At 54.7% G+C, this 21860-nt stretch overlaps 1 protein-coding gene across 4 annotated transcripts in view; it reads left to right on the top strand.

The window, feature by feature from the left end:
* Window positions 1-21860, top strand: part of EPHB2 (EPH receptor B2) — a 181944-nt gene that overhangs the window by 25686 nt on the left and 134398 nt on the right. Inside the window, exon 1 of one of the 4 annotated variants that reach the window (XM_032302007.1) lies at window positions 7885-8104. The exons of the other annotated variants lie outside the window; for them this stretch is intronic. The gene's annotated coding sequence lies outside the window, so the exon portion shown is untranslated. Of the gene's footprint in view, window positions 1-7884; window positions 8105-21860 lie in introns of those variants that run through there. 4 annotated transcript variants of the gene reach the window in all.

Raw genomic sequence — 21860 nt, 5'->3', positions numbered from 1 at the left:
TCCGGGTTGGGAAACTGAGGCACACTCAGGGTTGTGGCCTCATCTCCCAGAGCTTCTAGGCTTACCTGCCACCTTTTCCTTTTCATTACACTCCCCCTTCCCTGAGCCTCATTTCTGGAGTGAGCTAAACTGCCCCGCTCGCCTGGCCATTCCAAGGCTCCAAAGAGCTCACCTGTGCAGAGGGCACGGCCTCAGAGGTCAGACCCGAGCCAGTCTGGGTATTTCTGGTGGCACACAGGGCTGACCCCTGGGGGGTCAGAATCAGAAGAGACTGGCCTGAGCCCACCCTGCAAGGCAGCCCAGCCCCGGCCCCAGCCCAGCCCAGCCCAGCCCCGGAGCTGGGAGCGCAGCACAGGCTCCCTGCCCCCACACCCTGCCTGGCCTGGAATCAGACTTGGATTTGATGAGTGATTCATAACCTGACGCTGCAGAAAGTTTGCTGGGCTGCAGAAGGGCTGCCCAGGGTTTGTGGTTTTGAACGCAGAGAAGAATTCCCTCGTCGGCTCAGGGTAGGATAACTTACTTGTTGAGAGAGACATTTTCACAAAATAAATCCTTAGAGAAACCAGGCGCTGAGGCAAGGAGGCCTGGGGAGGGATTATCTAAATAAACCCCGTTTTTGAAGCTTCAGGCCCAAACGATTTGCCTGAGCCTTTTGTTGCTTCCTTGTACTCAGCTTGAGGTCCCCTGTGACCCTGAGATCTCTTTCAGTGGTACCAACACAGCCAGGTCCTTGCCATCTGGGTGATGTCCCCGTCATTCGGCCTCACTATAGTTCTCTTCACATAGGGTCACTGGGGTAGGGTTCTCCTATTAGGGGGTAGGTGTCATGATTAGTCTAATCTACTTTTATTTATTAAACAAGGCTGCTGTTCATATCTTGGCCAGGACAGTTCCTCCTCTTGTGGGAGTGTTCTGCCCACTGCAGAATATTTCACTGCCCAGGCTCCACTCTGTAAAGGCCAAGAGCAACCCCCACTGGGCCTCCACGGTTCTTCAATGTTGGCCCCATGGCCCTGGGGTTCTGTGAGCTAGCGGGCTGTCAATGGCACTGCCATGGAGTCCATTGTGAGCAAGCGTGCCCGCACGTCTGTCATCATATGGCGATCAGAGCTGCCTCGACGCCTTTCTCCATGCCAACCAGGGGGCAGGGTGCCCAGTTGGACCTACTGCCCTCCTCACGGCCCCATGTTCTGCTACCCTCAATGTCTTGCTCTGCCTCTTACTCACCCTGCCTTTCCACACTGCCCTGCCTGCCCCTGGAATGCCCTTCCCCACCCACTCCGTTCCCTTCCAGATACCCAGTCCCTCAGTCCACAGACCCCTGTATAGAGCAGTCAGCAGCGTAGTGTTTTCTCCGCCGTTACCAATGTTTGGTGGCCTTGGACTTTTTCTTGGGCTCCCCAAGGCTCATTGTCTTCATCCCTAAGAGGAGGAGCGAAATAGAAATTTCTGCCCTCAGTTGTGGGGCGGGGTTTGTGCAAAGCTCTTAATTGGGTGCTCAGTCAAGTGGGCACCAGGTGAGGGTGAGCCGCCCCTGCCCTGGCCATGACTTCGCTCACTGAACGCAGGGACGGGCACCCTGGCTGGGGCGCTCTGCTCACTGCTGCCCCCCACCCGCCCACCACGAGGAAGTGGAGGGGGCAGTCCCACATCCAGGGCCCGGATGTGTGGGGTCCAGTGTGCACCGGTGGGGGTGGGCTAAGGGGGGGTTCTGTGGGGCTGGCACTGGCTTCAGAGACCCTCATCCTCTTATCTTCTTATTCTGTCCCATTGCCCACCCCCCGCCCCAAGGCTCTCCCTGAAGCGGCAGCCTTGGGAGATGTCTCCTCACGCACACCACGGCTGCTGGGACTTGTCTCCCTCAACTGACACCTTGAAAGTCTGTCCCCTCTGCTTTATCCTCCTTCTAAGTAAAACTCCTGAAGACCGAGTTCCTAGAGCCGTCTGCTTTCCCTCCCCTCCTGACACCTGGCTGTTCTCGCCCCCAGCCCACGTCCCCTCGGCTCCCTCTTATCTAAATCCCAAGCCATCTTGTCTCTCCTTGAGAGATAAGGGGATTCTCGCCCCCGCCTCCCCCCACAAAACCACCGTCGCACGTGAGCCACTCACTCACTGCCTGACACTTAGAATAACTCCTGGCACATAGTAGGCACTCAAATACTTGTTGAGTGAGCGGATGGGCCGTGGGGCCCATCTGTTCCTCCTGTTCAGAGATCTGGAATGAAATCGAAAAGCCTCCGGGAAGGCAGGGTGTGTTCGCTCTGACAGCCCGGTTTTCTTCCCAGCAAAAAAACTTGATCAGTTTCTCAAGTCGCCGAGCAAGAGCAGTAATGACGAGCGCGGCAGGAATAGTCGCAACCCGCCCCAGAACTTGAAACGTGCCACGCACTGGGCTAATTGCCTTTCTTGCCCATCTGTGAGGTGGGCGCTATTTTTTTCTCCCTGTTTCAGATGCAAAAAAATTTGAAGCTCAGTGTGGGTTAAAGCACCTGCCCCCGAAGGGATGTGGTAGAGTGGGGATTTGAACTTGGCGTGAGCCTCCAAGGCCCAGGCACAACAGCCCTGCCCCCACGTCTCCTCTGCCCTGTTTTATTTTCCTCACAACCTCCTCCTGTTACAGATGGGAAGACAGGCTCAGAGAGGGGAACTTACCTAAAGGCCCTGGGTGAATAAGTGGGTGGGGGCCAAGCCAGGGTTAGCACCAGGGCCCCAGCTCCGGGGGTCTGAGCATATCCCCCTGCTGGCCTGATGAGTCCAGAGGCTACACTGGCTCTGGCACAGTTCTGGGCTCATGGTATGGTCAGGTCCCACAGTCACTGGCCTAGAGACTGCTAGGCTGATGAAGCACGGAGCCTGGAACGAGACATGTTGGAGACAGACGGCCATTTCTGCAGTCAGAGCAGGCATCGGGGGCCGGTCGGGAGTCATGGATGGAATGTTGGTGGCAAGGGTTGAGGTGCGGGCAACACCGCTAGAGCTAGAGCTCTAAACAGCGTTCCCAGGTCCTGGCCTCCCCCAGCACAAGAGAGGAACAGTGTTTATCGACCCTCTATTCGAAGCGCTTTGATATTGTCTGTCTGGGCAGAGAAGTTAACCCCCAACTTTGCCCAAGCATCCTTGTTCTGTTTCCATCTTGACATTAGCTACACTCACTGGTCTTTCAGTTATTAGCAAGCCTTTCTTGGGCACAGACCTGTGCTGGCATTGTTCGCTTGGGCACGCAGTGGCTGTTAGTGGTCACATTAACCTAGGGCTCCATGATGCCAGGGCTGTTCTTAATGCCCTGATCAGCTTCTGACCTGCAACACCAGGAAGCCACTCTTTCTGTGCACTTCTTTTCTGTGAGACCCAGGCTGAGGCACGTCCTTCTCTGAGCCTCAGTTTCCTCCTCTATAAAATGGGATAGTCATTACTGCTTCACAATACATTTGGGAGGACTAAAGGAAATGAATAGAAGCCTTGTACACAGGACCCAGCCTCTTCCTACACCTCTATAAATGGTCATTTCATCTGCTTCTGGTCTAGAGCCCCTGACTCCAAGTCCAAGAGCCTGACCTGTTGTCTGGGTCAGCCATCAATGGGGCCACATTTGTCTGAAACCCCAAATTGCACATAGGAAGTCTGATAAAGAGCTTATAATTGATTTGTGAGTTTCTTTCTTTCTTTTTTTAAATAAAGATTTTATTTATTTATTTGACATAGAGATCACAAGTAGACAGAGAGGCAGGCAGAGAGGTGGGGGAAGCAGGCTACCTGTGGAGGAGAAAGCCCGATGCGGGGCTCGATCCCAGGACCCTGAGATCATGACCTGAGCTGAAGGCAGAGGCTTAAGCCACTGAGCCACCCAGGTGCCCCTGTGAGTTTATTTCTAATGGCAATCACCGGTAGTATTGCAAAGAGTCCAGTCCCATGTGATTATTAACACAATAAATCAACTTTATCCAAAATAACCAAATCACCCCACACCATGATTTCCCTAAGAAACAGTTTAGGGTGATGATGGGAGTACGGTCACATAAGACCTTTTGGAAAATAGTTTTGCACGTTCTAATACAGCTAGATGTGTGCCTACCCCATGGCCCAGCTGCCCTACTCCCCATCCAGTGTATACCTAAAGGAAATGAGTGCACACGCTCACCAATGCACGTATTGGGCTTGAACGTTCGCAGAAGCTTTGCTCGTAATAGCCCCAAATTGGAAAAGACCCAAATGTCCATCTACAAAGACTGGAAAAATCAATCATGGTGTATCCACACAAGAGAATACCACATAGCAATAAAAAAGAACAAATTGCTGGCAACACAGCTTTGTGGATAAATCTTAAAATCCCTATGCTGAGGGAAAAAGGCCGGACACCAAAGAATACGATCTGAGTGATTCATTGACGGGAACTTCACAAACAGGCAGAACTAATCAATGGTGGTAGAAGCTAGTGACTGCCTGTGGTGGTCGGTGCGGAGACAGGGACACGAAGAACATTCTGGGTAGTAGTTATGTGAGTATAGACATTTGACCATCAAGCTATACACGTCGTATCTGTGCACCTTACTGTATGGGTATTATACCTCAATGAAAAGATTACAATTCAAACAGTGCCCCTCTCCATTTTCTGATACTGTAACTTGGGGTAAGTGGTTCTACCTCTCTGAGTGTTAGTTCCTTTCATCTCTAGAAGAGGGTGACAATCCTTACGTCAGGGGGTTTTGAGAATTTAATGAGAGAATCACCATCCGTGCGGGGCCCTGACACACGGCGGGTGCTCAGCTGTGGGGACTTTGTTGATGTTGTCGTGTAGGGCCCAGGCTGGGCCAAGAGGGGTCAGTAGCCTTGAGCCAAAGAGGGGCTGGTGTCTGCCCACAGATGTGACCAGAGGGGCCAGAAACTCATCTGGTTTCTGTGATGATCTGCAGCTTCTCTTTCAAAGCTTGTCTCTCTGCCCAACCCCCATTCCCACACCCTTGTGATCCGTCTGTAAAATGGGGACACGGTGGGATCACTTTGACCTCTCAACATGCCACCAAGGCTTTGTGCACAGGACCTCCAGCCACATAGTGATTGGCTTTGTTGGCTCTGCATTGAGCAAGATCCAGTAAGGACTGGGCATCCACTGTGGACCGGGCCCTAAGCTAGGGGTTTGCCACAGTAGTGGCAAGACCACGCAAGACGCCTGCCCCTCAAGAAACATAGAGCCTGTTGACTGAGCAAACAGTCATCAGAGAACCTCATAGATGTGGGACAACCCCTTATTAGCTACTTCAGAAGAGGTTGTAAGGGAGGACTGGATCTGATAGGGAGGCCAAGGAAGGCTTCCTGGAGGAGGTGACATACAAGTGTGGCCTGAAAGATGAATGGGAGCTGACCTGGCCTAGAGGGAAGGGAGGTTACACCAAGTGGGGGCCATAGCTTGGGCAAAGACACAGCAGGAGTGTGGATTATTGGCAGCCGAGAGAACCTAAGGGGTTGGAAAGGGAGAAGAGGGGATGAAGCAGGGAGGCCTGTAGCTCTTGCTTAAGCCCCACCCTGTGTATCCTCATATTTGGGGCAACAGGAAGACATTCCAGACTTTCCTGCAGAAGAGAGAGGAGATGGTGAAATTGGTCTTTGAGAAGAACTACAAAGCCTCCTCACTGACCACCTGGGGTGTACCGTGCTGGCCCCTGGGCACCTTCCTCTTCCTGACCCTCTCTTGCAAGGGGGTCTCCCTCCCTTTCAGGTGCAGAAGTCAGGTCAGGACGGGGTGAAGCCTTTCCTTCGCTACCTTCCAGCGAGGGAGTGGAAGGGCTGGGCTCCAAACCCAGCTCCGTCCGAGGCTGTGTCCACACGCTTCCCGCTGCGCCCTTCTTTCTACAACAGCCTCGGGGTGTAAATTCTTCACTTCTCACTCAGTCTTGCTTTCCTCCTCTCTGGAGGGGGGTCAGGACCCACGCTGCCTCCCTCCTTGGTGGTGTTGGGAAGCCAGATGAAGTAAAGGATGAAATGACGAGGGGTCAGGGTCGGGGAGCCCCTCAGTCCCAGCCCCTTATTTTATAGAAGGGGAGACTGAAGCCCAGTGAGGGGGATGGACTGACCCCAGATCACACAGCCAGCCGGAAGCAGGGCTGGGATGGAAACTCTGCTTTCTGCACCGACTGCTTTATACCAGAAGCCCAGGCAGAGCGGTAGACAGAACAGAACTGTCTTTTGCTCTGACCTCCGTCGCTGGGCTGGGGCCCTAGTGAGGCAGGCTCGTATCTGTCCACCATGGTCAGAGCAGCTGTGGACCCCAGAGAGGCCCAGGCCAGGTTAATTGCATTAATATCACCTAAGGTACTTTCTATGTGCCAGACACCATTGCTTTTACTGAATTATTTTAGCCGGGCCTTGCTGTTCCCCCACTAGTAATGAAGTTACCTGCCCAAACTCCATTAAGGTCTGTGGGCTCTGGACAGGCCAGGCTCTTCCAGAAGCTCTGTGATCCAGGTGGGCAAGTCGAGAGGGGTTTGGGATCCTCCATATCCCTTCTGCGGACACCCCACACAAGCACAGGCAGGAGGCAGGGTTTTAGATTACTCACCCGCTCAGGGGAGCAAAGCAAACACCTTGGCATGGCTTGTGGCCTGTGTGAACCGGCATTGCCAGACCCCCCAGTCAGCAGGGACCTGTGCCGACAGGGGACGGCCTCTAGGTGAGCAGACAGTCAAGCTGCCAGGATGCCCCTGCCATTTGGGGGCTCAGATGTGACCTGTCTCATCACCGGGAATGAACCCTTTGCTTCCTATTGTCGGTGGCATGAACTCTCCAAGCTGTCGTGCCATGGAGCTGAGCCAGTATTTGAAGGGGGAAGGACAGGGAGGTTGGCCAGGGCCCACTGTGCTATTGGCACGCTGTGTAACTTTGGGGAGGTCACTTTACCTCTCTGTGCTTTGGTTATGTCATTTGGCAGATGCAGATAATCATGCTGCCTGGTAGGCCTAAGGGAAGCCAGGGGGAAAGCATGGGAATAAGGCCTGGCAGTACCGCGTGGTGTCTAGCCGCTGGCGTGGCTCTAGAGCTACATTTCCTAGTTCGTGTCTTCACTTCTCCGTTTGCTGGCCCCTTGAGCACATCCCAATCCTTTCTTGCCTCCATTTCTCCATCTGTACAATGAGGCCAATGATCTTATCTCTTTCACAGGGTTACTTTGTTATATCGCTTCCACACATAAAGCTCTTAATGCCTGGCACAGACTGAGCACTCAGTAAGTTTTGACCATTGTTGTGATTGCCCTTCCTCTTCCCCCCCAACCCCAACCTGTTTCCTTTCTCACTTTGGCTGCCAGGAAGCTCAGGGCAAAACATTGTTTCCTGATTACAGTTATGCTGTCATTCCAGATTCATGGAACAGTTCTTTTTCCCTTACCTCTAAGCGTTTGGGGTTTTTTTTTTTTTTTTTAACTTAAGTGTAGTTTAGCTGTCATATATAGATTTTTTTTTTAATTATAAATTTCTCTCAAATTCTTTCTAGAAAGAGCCGAGTATATAGTATTTTATAAAAGCCAACAGGGCAGGCTACACATGTGCTGAAGTCTCTTCTCTGTGAGCTCCTACCATCAGGGCCTGTCCCATTCTTCTGTACCTCGTGACTGCTGGTCACCAGCACATGTTGATGTGGAGAAAGAGGAACGGAGGGCAGAGCCTGGGATGTGCATTCCCTTTGGCCCTGTCTCCCCTCACACTCCATTCATAAACCCCCAGCAGAGACAAGGGCATGAATCAAGGGCTCCAGACGAAGGTGTTCAGTTTTGGGGGTGACTACAGAAGATGTTTTTGGTTGTGTGACATCACAAATCCTAGCATGACATCAGCGCCCACTGAGGAGAGTTGTCCCTCCAGTGCTATGTTCAGGGAAGGGGAAAGGAAACTGAAGGGATAAGGTCCGGTATGGAGAAGGGTGGACACTACCTCCCTCTGTCCTCAGGCTGTCTTAGGTCCCCCGAGCCATGACTTCATTCATTCATTCAACAAACTCTTGGGCAGCTGGGCTTCTGGGGCGTTCCCGCCCTACGCTGGGGGCTGAGGGCACTGACAGGAGCCAGCCGGTCCCTGTCCTCACGGAGCTCTCAGAAGGACAGACAGACGGAAAGGTGGGTATGAGAAGGGGAGGCATGAAACATTACAGTTACTGTAATTAAGACGCAGGGTCGGACAAAGGACTTCTTTCTCCGATTTTGCATTTATCTGAAACAACCACGACCACAATCACTGACTGTGTGCTCGATCACTGACTGTGTGCTCGTTCTGTGCCCAGAGCTGTGCTAAGCCCTCAAGCAGCACTGCCGTGCCGATGCCTGGGCTAACCCTCGCAGGTAGGTAGTTTAGCCTTATCTGGCAGCTGAAGAAATGCTCCAGAGCCCAGGATAAGACTCTTCCGAGGCAAGTCAGAAATGAAATTCAAAGTCCCAGAATCTTTTCGCTCCACGCCTCCTGGGGAACCACCTCCCTGCGAAGAGAAACAGAGTGCGACAGTTGAAACGGGGCTGACCCGGGAAAATCCCTGGCCCGGACCCTTGTGTGGCGTCAGAGGTTTGCTCTCCTCTCTTCCTGGAGTCCCAGGGCAACAGAGCCAGGCTGGGGTGGATGTGCTTTACCCTGTGTTTACCGGGGTGTCCAACAGCGCAGAGTCTGGGGAGGTGTGGGACGGGGTGGGGTTAGGGGGGAGGAGAGAGACACGGAAATGGCATTAAATAACACCAAATCACCCGGTAAGAAAGTCCCCCTTCCTCTCTCCTGCGCGCCTGTTGATTACTCACGGAGAAAGTCTCTGTTTCCTGCCAACATGTCTCTCACACCTCTGTGACAGCCGCTAATCTCTCTTTTCAATAGGGAAAAGCAGGCCTCAGGCTCAGACCCTACTGGGGAGCTGGAATGCCAGGGCGTCGTCTTGCTTTCAGGGTGCCTAGCTTGTTTTCATATTTTTATTTTAATAGACACATCTATGGGCTTTGCAAATACAAACTCCTTTTATCCTCATAACAACTTTATGAGATCAGCATCGTTATTATCTGTATCTTACAGATGAGTAGGCTGAGGCTGTGTTCTCCACCACCTCGCCAAACTACGTCTGGTTACAGGAATCGGTGCTGGCTTTCTTCTACTGACAGGGCGGCCCGGTTTCTCCTTTGCTAATGAGCGTTATTTCAGTAAAAATAGGTGAGTTCATTGAAAGGTAAACCAGAGTTCAAGTGGTTACATAGATGCGGCCAAAGTCCTAAAAATAATTTGGGAGTGACCGGTTTTGAGAAGATCCACGCTAGTCCAAGCCCCTCCTCTACCAGATGGGGAAGCTGAAGCCCAGATTGGGGACAGGACCTGCCTGAGGTCACACAGCCTCCAGGGCGGATGGGGGCAGGAGTGGGGGGGGGGGGGCTCACCTGCAGCTCACACCTGTCTGCATCCCGCAAGGGGCTGATGGGACGCCAGGCGGCGGGAGGGCTGAGATGCTCTCCCCGCCTGCAAGTGTGTGGGTAACACGATCCCCGTGTCTGCTGTGCCCAGCACAGACAGGCCCTCACCCCAACAGCCTCCGGGTCACCTCTGAGCTGACTTTCCTCACATTTTCTACCTTCTCTCCCAGGACTTCTTTCAGCCTGAGTGCAGAGCTCTGTCCTCAGCCACGTGTCCCTGCTTACCTTCCCACTTTCATACCTTTCCAGTAGGTTCCACAGCCTCTGCTTTGCAGAGGCATAGCTGACCTGGGTTCAAACTGTGGTCCTGTGATGGACCCAGATGCTTCGCCTCTCTGGGCTTTGCTGTCCTCCTATGTAGAGTGAGGATGAACAAAATCAGGGACAGTTAGTGGGGTGTGGGGGTGTGTGTGTGTGAGCTGAAGTGGGCCCAGCTGCCCAGAAAGGTGGGAGTGGGTGTCACGGCTCAGCTAGCTTCTTTCACAGTCCCTGAAAGGGCCACCTCTGTCCTGGAGGGGCAGAAGGCTCTGCTGAAGGAAACTGAATGGGGGGGTCACTGTCTCCATCACAGAGATGAGAAGACCTAGGTCCTGTGGGTGGGGAGGGGGCAGCTTTTCCCGAAGCCAGGAGGTGGTCTGCATGTCACCCTGAGGGCGGGGGTCCCACTCCCTGGCTGAACGCTAGAGCCTGTGGCCTTGGGTGGGTCGTTTCTCTTCCTCAGTCTCCATCTCCTCATCTGTCAAACGAAACCTACCACGCAAGGCTATTTGGAGACTTACGTGATGAATGTTCTCTGTAAGGTCCAAGGCCCTGTACGGATGTTACTCATGACCGTTTGCATGCCTCATGTGATAGAAAAATCACCATGCGGCCCTCCTACCGTGTAGACAGGACATACAAGGGAATCAGAACCCTTTTTCAGTAAGATGCTTTGGAAAGGACCGTGAGGAGTTGGATCTGAGCAGATACCTGGTTTCCCATTCATTTTCCCGGCCCGCGGTCATTGTTCGCCCACAACTCGGGTGAGGTATCGTGATGCGGAAGAAAGAGCCTGCGCTCCGTGCCCTTCTTTCTGGCTGTGTGACCCTGGGCAAGTTGCTTCCCCTCTCTGAGCTTCAGCATCCTTATCTGTAAAATGGGGATGATGAGAGGCCCTGACTCACCAGGCTGTCATGGGGCTTAGATGAGTGGACACGTGTGGAGTGTGGAGTGTCCATCCTGGCCCACGGTGGGCACTTGCTAAATGGGGGCAGTTCTTGCTGTCCTATATTTCGACACCCTGGGCCGTCCACTAGACTCCTGGGGCCGAGTCCAGTAGCTGGGCAGACATACGAGACAATCCAGCCCAGGCACTGGAGGAGGAAGGCCAGGTGTCACACCCAGCCTGGGTGGCCAAGGACAGCTTCCCGAAGCCCCGTGAAAGGGGACAGGAAGAGCACACCAGGCAGAGGGCTGGGCTCTTGGTGTCCTGAGAGGGAGCCGTCTCTGCCTTTGGCCGTGCTTGGACGGCCGCGCTTGGACTGCGTGTGGGGGAGAGGCAGGAGATGAGGCTGCTGAGCAGACGGCCCCCCCGGGGACAGTTTGTCGAGGAGCTTGACAAGGTTAAGGATCTTCCTCGAACATCCTTTCACTTCCCCTCAATAACCTGGCGCGGATCTATCATCCCCATATTTATCTAAACCCTTGCTGGACCCATTTATATCCTCCGACTCTCCAGCTTCTCGGCATAACGAGCTGCAGATGTGGTGAGGCGGCCTTCCCAGAACCTCTACCTCGAGCCCAGAGGGTGCTGGGATTGGGGGGGACAAGGGAAGGACTCAGTCTGCTCCCTGACCCCGGCTTCATCTTTCCCCAGGCCAAAGATACTCGGGTCAGGGTAGGGGCTCCAGGCTCTGCTACAGGACCCTGCAGCCTGGGCCTGAGCCCTCTGCCCACCGGGGCATCAGTGGGCCCCTCAGGGGCACCCCAGAGAAGTGGGGCCCCCTGTGGCCACCACAGGAGAGAGATGGGGCAGCCAAGAAGCTATTTCAATGCACAAAAATAGCAGAAATGTCCCCACACTGAACCAGAACGTTAGGGCTTAAAGGGGTGCAGAGACCTTTTTCGTCCTGTGGCTCCCAGGGGTCAGTCTCAGCTTCTATCTGCTCGAGCCACGTTCTCAGTGCTGTTCTTGAAATACCTCACTTTTCTGTTTACTGGAGTAAAGGTATTAGAAGGAAAGTCCATCTCCCGGCAATCAATAAAACAGCACTATCTCTCGACACAAGCAGAAGGGAATGAACTATGAACACAGCAGAGGGAGGACAGCATGGCTGTGGTCGGGCTCCAGCCCACACTCCCTCTCCTAGCTGGGCCCTGGCAGAAAGGAACAGAGCCCGAGGTGGGATTTGGGGGACCAGAGGGGCACCAGGAAGAGAGCAAAGGCCATGCAAGGGCATGGCCCAAAGCTGGTCATGGCTGCAGACACCTGGGGCTCAGTCTCACCAGGATGTCGGGACGGAGCCTCAGACTGGCCCCGTCCCCCTCCCTAGCCAAGGTTGCTCATGGGAACTTGCTTCCCGGGCATGTCCCTGTTTGCTAAAAGTGAGACGGTAGAGGCCCCTCAGGCACTGGGGCTGGAAGGGGAGGGCCGCAGGTGAGGCGGAGAGCAGAGCACCAGGGGCAGCTCTTCATAGACCCTGAGTTCGAGGCCCGCTTGCCACTTACTGTTAAAAACCCCAGCGATGTTTCAGGAAGGCGTTGAAGTCTCAGCAGCCCCCAGTGGAGGCTTTCACTTTGTGGTCAGGGGATTGAAGGGAACTGGACAGGGAGAAACGTTCTCACTGTGCAGCATTCTAGGAAACGGTTTCAGGTCCCGCTGAATCCTCTCGCAGATGGTCCCCGTGAGAAACGGGTCTAGGAGCAAAAGGGGCTCGTCCACGTCACAGGGAACCTGGAAAACTCGGTCCTCCTTTCACGACCCTGACCTGCCTGCCCCCAGTCCATTTGCACTCAATTTTACAGGGTTTTGAAATATAAACACCAGGAAATATTTTTGACATGGATACAGGAGAGGGGAGGTCCCCAAAACTGAATAGGCAGGGGGCTGCCTTCAGCAAAGCTGTGGTCTGATGGAAAGGACAGAGCCCCGGAAAGAAAGACTTCTGTCCCAACTGTCCCCGCCTCCTCCCCACCCTTTGCCCCCACCCAGGTTCAGTGTCCTCAGGGTGACTCTGAATTCTTGCTATTGCAGAAATGACGTTAAGACAGAGCGAAGACCATCTCCCGAAGCTTCCAAAGGCTTTTTGGAGGAGAGGTTACCTGGGGATGCTAGGTTCCCAGGGCTCAAGTTTTTGTTCTGCCCCCCTCTGCCAATGGCCTTGGACAGTTACTTCACTGCATTGGACCTCAGTTTTCTCATCTGTGAAATGGGGAAAATACGGTGCCTGTCTTACAGGAGTGTTACGATTAAATAAAGTGAGATACATGTAAATGTTTCCAGCTGTCCGGGCACAGGCACTACGTGTGTTTGCTGATACGATGATCGCGGTGATCGTGCAGGAGCACAGGGAGGAGAGGAAGGAGGTTCTTCTGAAAGGCCAAGATGGGCTTAGCTCATTCTTTTTTTATCTTTTTCTTTTAAGATTTTATTTATTTATTTGAGAGAGAGAGAGCACAAGCAGAGGGAGGGGTACAGAAGGATAAAACGTTGAGAGCAGGTTACAAACAGTATGTTGAGTATGATGTTCGCACAGAAGGGACAGAGGGCTCCATTCCAGGACCCTGAAATCTAGACCTGAGCTAAAGGCAGACCTCACCAACAGACACCCAAGCGCCTCTGCATATCTACTTCTTTTTTTTTTTTTTTAAGATTTTTATTTATTTGTTTGACACTGAGAGAGATCACAAGTAGGCAGAGAAGCAGGCAGAGAGACGGGGTGGGAAGCAGACTCCCTGCTGAGCAGAAAGCCCAATGTGGACCTCGATCCCAGGACCCTAAGATCATGACCTGAGCACAGCAGAGGCTTAACCCACCCAGGCGCCCCTCTGCATATCTACTTCTATGCAATGCCCACAACTCTAGAAAGGCAGCTCCCTGTCCCATAAGAAGATAGGGCTCCAACAGCACAAGTGATGTGCCCACAGTCACATCATTGTCGGGTGCAGCCCACATCTGTCTCTGGGTTCATGGATATTCACCACGTGGACTTAGGCAGAGTAGGGAGGTGGGAACATGCAGTGAGAGGAGCCGACCCCCCCTTGGTTGAGGGGCCCTGGGGTGGGGGTGTGGAGACATCAGGATGGAAGGGCCGCTGGGGCTGGCTCAGGAATTCCGGGGGAAGAAGTTCGCACTTTCTCCCACAGGCCCCGGGGAGCCACCAGCCGGCCACGAGCAGGGAGTGATATGATAAAAGGGGTGTTCAGGAAAGGTCTGTGTGGCTGCGGTTTCAGGATGGATGGGCGGTGGAAAGGTCCAGAGGGGAGGCTGAAGCTTGGCCGGGCAGCTGGACTGGAATGGTCCCCTGAGACGGGCACAGGCAACCTTCGGTCAGATTGACCCCCAGGACGCACCCCCCCCCCCGCCCCCCGCCTCCCCGTCCAGGGCAAGCCCAGCTGGGTCAGGGTCTGGGCCAGAGGGGCCGAACGGGCCCTAGAGACCCAGCCCTCTGCCCATTTGCAGCTTTATCTGGGAGTCCCTGGAGGGTGTCCCGGCAGGTTGAGCAGGCCTGGCTGTCTGCAGATTTATGAGGTGTGGGGGAAGTGGGCCGAGGCAGGCGGCGGTAGTGGGCGCGGGAGACAAGCCTGTTGGAAGAGGGGAGAGTGGGAGGATCTTCTCTAGCCCGTGGACCTGCTCTGACCCCACTTCCACCTCGGAACCCAGCGGGCCCAGCAGAGGGCACAACCCCAGGTCATTCCACCCGCCATTCCCGGAAGCCCCTGCACCTGTTGCCTCAGTTTCTCCTCACAGACTCCCTGAGGGGTGAGCAGAGGGGGGGGCTGCATCCTCGAATCTTAGATTGGACGAAGCTGTCCCACACCAGTCGCCAGGAGAAAGAATGCGCCAGAGCTTTCTGTACCAGGGTCAGAAGGTGTCTATAAAACGTTGAGAGCAGGTTACAAACAGTACGTTGAGTATGATGTCGTCTGTGACTTTCAGAGGGAGAGATGTGCATTTATGCCTCTCTATATACATTTTATGCACGGGAAATGTCTAAATGATTCCTAATTGTGACTCCCTCTGGAGAAAGAGCTTTGACTTTCCATTTTATACTCTTCAATAATGTTTCAGTGTCTTATAATAAGCATATACGTCTTTCACTTAAAAACCATGTTTTTAAAATTCAGAGTAATGGCGGGGTGCCATGTCAGAGAAAGAAGGGAGGACCTTCTCCATGCTCTGGGGGATGGGCAGGCTGCTGTTGCCAGGGCCTCAGGGTTTGGGTCATTCTGCCTCTGCTGAGATCGCTGCCCAGGCCCCCCTCCACCCCCCGCCAGAAGACCATACTGACCCACAGGCAGACAGGCTGTAGGGAGCATTTGAGGGGAATCGGGCCACTAGAGGAGGGTTTCCCAAAGGCAGTGGCCCTTGAAGTATAGTAAGATTTGGCTAGATGGGAAAGAGAGCTAAGGGCATTCTAGAAGGACTGGAGCAGATTAGAGTCTGGATTCGGATGTGAATGTAAGTCTTTGCTCTTTTTACTTAGCAACTGTGGGACCCTGAGTAAATTTTGTCCTCTCTCTGAGCCTCAGTTTTCTCATCTGTGCAGTGGGGATCCTAAAAATAAGACTGTGCTTACTATGTGTCAGTCATTATTTTTAGGTATGGGGGTCCCCAAAGCTGGGGATGACCCTGCAGAGCTTGACGCCCCCTGCCAGATCTCCAGCAGCTCAACCTGGAAAGGCAGTGGGTCAGAGAGGGTTGCGCGGAGCAACACAGAGGGGAGGCAGTTCCTCCTGGAAAGGGCTTCCTGAGGCAGCTGGTCGAGGGCAGGGAGATTGGGTGCACCTGGCAAGAGCACCAGGCAAGTCAGTCCTTGGATCAAAGCCCCTCAGGCCTGGGTATCTAGAGGCAGCCGTCGCTCATTTGCATGGGCGCTGCCTCCCAAATGGGCGTACAGGACACCCAGAAGTAGGACACCATGGCGCCCATCCTCTAGGTAGCCAATGAACACTCTGGAATCAGATAATGAATACGCCCTCCTCAGGGCCTTTGCACTTACTCTTTGTTCTGCTTGGAACATTTGTTCCCATTATCTTCCTGGCTCACTCCCTCACCAGCCACAAGGCCTCCCGGAAGAGCACAGCATAGCCATCAGTCGCCATGGGCCTTGAGCCAAACCCTTGGCCTCACTTGTACAATGAGGCCACCAAGAACTGTTTCCCACGTGGCCCCATGTGCGCCCCTTGAGGCAGTACCTGTTACCCTTTATTACACATAAGGAGGGCGCTCTGTCTGCCCCGTGCACATCCTGTCCCCACCTCCTTGTAGTCAGCATTGCCCCAGGGGCTGGAACCCATTCCTCCAGCCCGAGGCAGATAGGGGATGCTCAGGGAAGGGGCGAGGAATGAATGAATGTCCGTGTGGCAGAATTGTGGTAAGAGAAGCACTAGATGATGAAGGGGCCAGTGCCTTGTAAACTGTGGTGCGCTGGGCCACCATCTGGAAGGAGTCTCATCTTGGCCTCTGGCCACACTGACCACTTACCCTCTATGGCTCTGCCTTTAAGGGCCACTTCTCTAGGTGTCTCTGAGCCTCTGGGCAGAGAATTCAAAGTATTTTCCACCCCCACCCGTACTGTGTTCTGCGCCACACTGTAGAGGAGGTGTGGGCAACGTTGTTCTCACACGGAGCAATTAGCAGCTCACCTCCCCTAATGACAGTAGCGCCCTCAGAGGGCCCCCCACCCCCACCACAACCACATTTTCCCGACAGCTCCTGCAGCCCATGGCCTGCAATGCCAGACTTTGGGTTTAGCTGACAGCAGGCCTGGGTATGTGTGTGTGTGGGGGGCAGGGGCACCTCAGGGACCTGCTTCAGATCCCACCCATGCAATTCTGCCCACCAGCTTGAGGCTTATGTACTTACAGTTTTCAAAATGCATCCACACCCTCTAATTTACTATAGATGACAAACCTCTGAGGCACGTGAGAGAAATAACATGACTCGCCCATTTCACAGCTAGGAAAACTGAGACTCAGATTGCTGCTCATGCTTGGTTTATCCAGACAGAATGGAATCTGACCCAACCCCGCCCTCCTAGACCCCACAGTTTGCTGCGGGTGGGGCACTGAAACCATTCTATCTCAGCATGAGTCAGGGGCGGGGACACACAGAAAGGGGCCCAGGGAGCTCAGCAGGTGACCTCTGAGCCAGGCCCTGAGAGTGAAAAGAATTTTGGCAGGTAGGGTGGGCTGGGCTAAGGTCAATTCCAGGCAGGGTAGGGGCTGTTTAAGGGACTAGAGTGGTTGGTGTGTGGAGGAGGTGGGGCAGGTAGGAGCAGGGAAGGGAATGCAGGAGCTTCATTCTGGAAGCTTGGTGCCTCGTGGGTTCTCAGGAAGTCTGTGGTAGTGAGGAGCCACCGATAATCCTGGAGTGACAGGGTCTGAGTTGTGCCTTGGAAGGGGATGCTCTGGGAAGGCAGAGACAGGGTCTTGATCACATATATTGTGCTTTTCCTTCTCAAAGTGCCCCCTGCCTCACCTGCGCCCCTCTCCCCTGGCTCCAGGTGGCTTTACATAGGCCTGGCCTCAGGGAGCAGCCTCCCACCCTTCCCAAAGCCTGGTCCCCAAGCCTGCGTCCTGTCTTCCCCCCCCCTTGTGTCCTGCAGGAGGGATGGCGGGGGCCTGTGGTTCCCACGTGCTCCTGAGTCCAGGAGGGCCGATGTGCCTGGGGACATGAGACAGCTGATCATATCCCCGATCTTGTGGTGTTGCTTCCTCTGTTGTACCCATTTCTCTCTCCCCTGGGGCCCTCTCCACCCTACCAGCTGTACCCAAGGAACGTGGCCTTAGGACCCTTATGTTGATGGTTTGGGGACAGTTTTGATGACAGCCTTGGGAGGGTGGCCATGTGTTAGGCAGATGTAAGAGCCTGTTTGGCCTTTTCCTCTCCTCCTCCCCATCACCCTGCAGAGGAGGTTCCCATTTTCCCAGATGAGGAAACTGCAGCTCAGAGAGGGGGATTCACTCATCCAAGGCCACACAGCTCAGACCATGGTCCGGGCAGGTGGATCTTGGTCCAGCTCACGGCCACACTAAGTGCAGGTGGGCTGATCAGGGCTGGCTGCTCCCCTATTACCTGGGAAGCTGGTTGGAAATACAGATTCCCAGCCACCGAGTGCCAGCCGTTCCCAAGATTCTAATTCGTTCTGTCTTACAGGGTAAGGGACAGCCGGGATCGGTGTTTTTTAAAAGGCACCTGTGTCCATTGTGATGCACAGCCAGCTGCTCCCCTGTGCCACCAGCAGATGCTGTTAAAAGCATCACAAATTATGTGAATTAAAAAACAAAGAGCAGAAAGAACATACCAGAATGTTAGCAGTAGGTCACGTAGGGGTGGAAGGACAATAGCTGAGGAGATGATGATTTTGTATTTCACATTCCCTTCTGCCTTTTCTGCATTTTCCATATCGTCTGTAATGAGCATATACGGCTTGTATAATGAGGAAAGTAAACAACCGTGGACAGGAGCAGTTTGGAGAGGGCCAAGAAGGAGAACCGGAGATGTGCCCACACAGACCCCCTCCCCAGCTACTGGGCTCTCGGGCAGGGCCTCTTGTTTCCTCATCTGTTAAATGGGAACAGGAAATCCCCCGAGTGTGGCTGGAAGGGTTAAACAGCATCATCCCCCGCAGCCGGCGACTGTCCTTCCTGCCCGTGCACGTCACGCCTGTCTTTCCCTGGTGACGCTGCCCCCGCCGTTGGACACCCTTTGCCGCCAGCATCCAGGGGAGCCTCCTCCCCTGCCCCAACCCAGACCTTCAGAGACTGTGCAGCCAGCAGGGGCTTTGGGGGCTGCCTCAGCCGGCCCCGCTTTGTGGCTGGGGAAACTGAGGCACAGCGCAGCTGCAGGACCTGGTCGCGGCTCCAGTCGCCCCAGCTTGGGGAGGAGGGGTGTTTGTGCGTTCGCTGCGCATCTCTCCTGCTGGCGCCTCGCTCCGTGTGTGAGGGGCAGCAAGTCACCATCTGTGTTTTCCAATAAAAGAAAATGAAAATTGAAGCACATTAAAAATAGCTCAATTGGGATTCCGAGCGGGGCTCTGAGGCCTGCTGTGGCAGAGACGCGCCGCCTGCCTCCTCCCTCCTCCCAGCCGGGCACCGACACCACCGGGAAGTCATCTGAGGCGAACAGCTCCTGGGAGGGGCCGGGGTACAGCCAGTGTCCCTGTGAGTACCGGGGCTCATTGGGGAACCTCCAGTTCCAGCTTCCCAGGTCCTAACTGTTTGTGCCCCGGGTAGTGGATGCATTTAGAGCCATATGCCACCGCCCTGGGCAGACTCAGAATCCATCCGCCGCCCCCAGACTCCCAAGGCATTCAGCTGGAACCCCTGCCTCCCAAGGGTGTCACACAAGGGATGCCCTGTGACCAAAAGGAAGGCGAACTCATCGGGGGCCCGGAGACCTGGGTTTGCGGCCCACTCCTGTGTTCACTCTCTGGGCATGGAGCAGGCCAGGAGCTTCCCTGGGCACATTCGCTCTTCTGCACGGCAAGGACATGAACAGAGGCCCAGGAGGGGTGCAGGGCTGGGCTTTTGAACCCCAGTGTGCTCGTTGAAAACAAGCATGATTTCAGAGTGTCCTCCTAGGGGAGGTGTCACAGGACAGAATGAGAGGACAGCGGCTGGCGTAGCCTGGCGCCTGGTGCGGCCAGGGGCTCCACAAATGGCCCTTACTAGAATCATTCTCCCTCTCGTTTTCTGCGCAATGGGAACGGGCTGGCGAGCTGGAGGAAGCCTGAGTGAGATCCTATGGGAGAGGGCTTTGCACAGAGCGGCAGCCGCTCCCCATGAGGAAGGGCTGGCTTCCATCCAGAGGTCCTGTTTCTGCCATTTCTCAGAGCGCCTCTTCCTCCCCAGCAGGGCCCAGCACTCTGAAGGGCGTCCGGCCCCTGTGACCTTGGCTACCGTGCTGACCTCTGTGAGGCAGACGTACCCCTGAGACCCCAGGGAGTAGTCCCAGGTGCCACAGCCGCCTGCAACGGAGGGCCCCAGGCTGGGACTGGCAGAGCTGCGTGGCCTGGGTGCAAACAGGGAATCCAGAGAGGGCCGGGGCTGCCCACACCTGTGCTTGTACGTGTGGAAGCCAGACAACCTTGGGCATGTTGCTTCATTCTCTGGGCCTCAGTTTCTTCATCCATAAAATGGGGCTGGTTCATAGTTCTCAGGCTCTGTGAAGACTGGGTTCTGGGCAGGGTTTGGCACATGGTAGGTACTAGAGAGACGGTAGCGCCTAGAATAGCCCGTCCCTACCGGCTGTCTCATGAGTCCAGAACAGAGACTTGCTGGGCCTCCCTGGTGCCCAGTTACATGGGACCGGCCCTTGGCTTGCCACAGCCACAGGACACGTATACCACTGGCAGGCAGGTTGGGAATGCTGGAGGTGGGGGGCAGGGGGGCAGCTGTCATCACCGCAGCCGTGGACCCCCAGCCTCCACCACTGCCCTCTCTCAGCAGAGGGGCTGGGCCTTTCCTTGGGTTCTGAAGGATGGAGTGGTTGCCAGTGCGCAGGAAATGAGCACTTTCTTTATTAAGGATGGTATCGTGGTTTCCTACTGGTGCCGTAACAAGTGATTAAAACAGCACAATTCCTGTCTTATGGCACTGGAGGTCAGAAGTCTGAACTGGGTGTCAGTGGGGCAGCATCTCCCCAGGAGCTCTGGGCACGAATCCATTTCATTGCCTCTTCCAGCTTCTTTCCCTGGTTTTAAGCCCCTCTGTCTGCAGTGTCCCACGGTGCCCTGTGCTCATGTCCCCCATCTCTGAGACCTTGGCCCTCCTGCCTCTCACCTCGATCCTGGTGACTGCGTCGGACCCATCTGGACAATGCAGGGAACTCTACCCATCTCGCCATCCTCAACTTGATCTTGTTTGCAAAGTCCTTTTTGGTCTGTAAAACCGTCACAGGTTCTGGGGATGAAGTCATGGACTTCTGTGTGGAGGGGGCATAGTTCTATCTACTGCAGACCTAGAGTCAGCTTTGGCCTTGACCAGAGGGGTCTGGCTAATGTCGGGGGGCAATCACAATACCAAAACTTCCTTTACTGAGTGACTGTGCCAAGTTGTGTAGAACCTGGACTTCTAGTAACGACAGCCACTTTTTTACTAAGCACTTACTACAGCCAGGCACTGGGCTCAGCATCCTCGTGCATGAGCTCACGTATTGTCATGGCCACCTGCACGGTGCTAATGTTGTTCCCATCCCACAGCTCAGAGATGGGGAGGAAGTGGCTAGCCTGAGGTCACGGGGTAGGAAGAGAGCTCAAATGTAGCTCTGGCCGCTGAGCCCACACCATCCTGCAGGATATGCTTTTTCCCTGTGTTTGGACCCAACACCCGGGTTCCTGATCTCCTGCTCCCCTCGTCCCCCAGCCCAGCGTATGCGCCTCGCCCTGATGGTAAGCACAGAACTGCTTGCTGGGTATCCCTCTAGCAGCCTGGGAGCCTCCAGGCAGGGGCTGTGGCCACACAGCATGCGCCCAGAGAGGGAGTCTGTTGAGATCAGAGGAGAGAAGACGGGGGGGGGGGGGGGGGGGGGGGGGCATTGAGACCTCATGCAGGAAAAGGGAATGGGTGTGTGCCTGAATCATTCTGTGTTGGAGTGGGAAGAGGGGGATGGGCATCCAGACTACCTGGGCTTGGGGTCAGGAAAGGAGTTTGGGTTACACAGCCCAAAAACTGAAGTCTACCTTCCTCACCGACCTGCACAGGATCTTGGCCCACTGACCTCTCTTCACTGAGCTTGATGCTGGCCATACCCTCTAGCGGCCGACATGCAGCCTTGGCCCAGCCTTTCCTTTCTGAGGATTTTCGTCTTTGGAATGGGACTCCAGTGACGCTCTGTCCCCCGTAAGGCCTTCAGAAAGCAGCGGCCCATTCAAAAGCCCGAATCCATTCTGCGAGCCCTGTTACTCTCTACTCAGTACTCAGGGCCCTTTCCCAACTCCCTCTTTCCACCTCTCAGTGGGCTTTCTGAGGCCCTTCTCTGGGTCTGTGTCCCACGCACACTGTGGCCTCAGTCTCCCCATCTCTACATTGGGTGCTATCTCATCCTTGACCCTTGGTATGAGCCCTTTGCAGCCTCGGCAGGACTGACAAGGCACCATCCACTCTCCCAGCCCCCATGCTAGCCTGGCCAGCTCCCTGGGGCAGGGGCAGAGGGAGAGAGGCCCAGGAATAGGATGAGAACACACATCCTCTGTGCTCACTTAGTCACAGGCTCAGAGAAGGATTCCTGAGG

This window comes from Mustela erminea, chromosome 10, assembly GCF_009829155.1.
Source record: "Mustela erminea isolate mMusErm1 chromosome 10, mMusErm1.Pri, whole genome shotgun sequence".
Classification (NCBI taxonomy): Eukaryota; Metazoa; Chordata; class Mammalia; order Carnivora; family Mustelidae; genus Mustela; species Mustela erminea.
The sequence above is the reverse complement of the archived record's forward strand: the minus strand, read 5'-3'. Positions and strand labels throughout refer to the sequence as shown.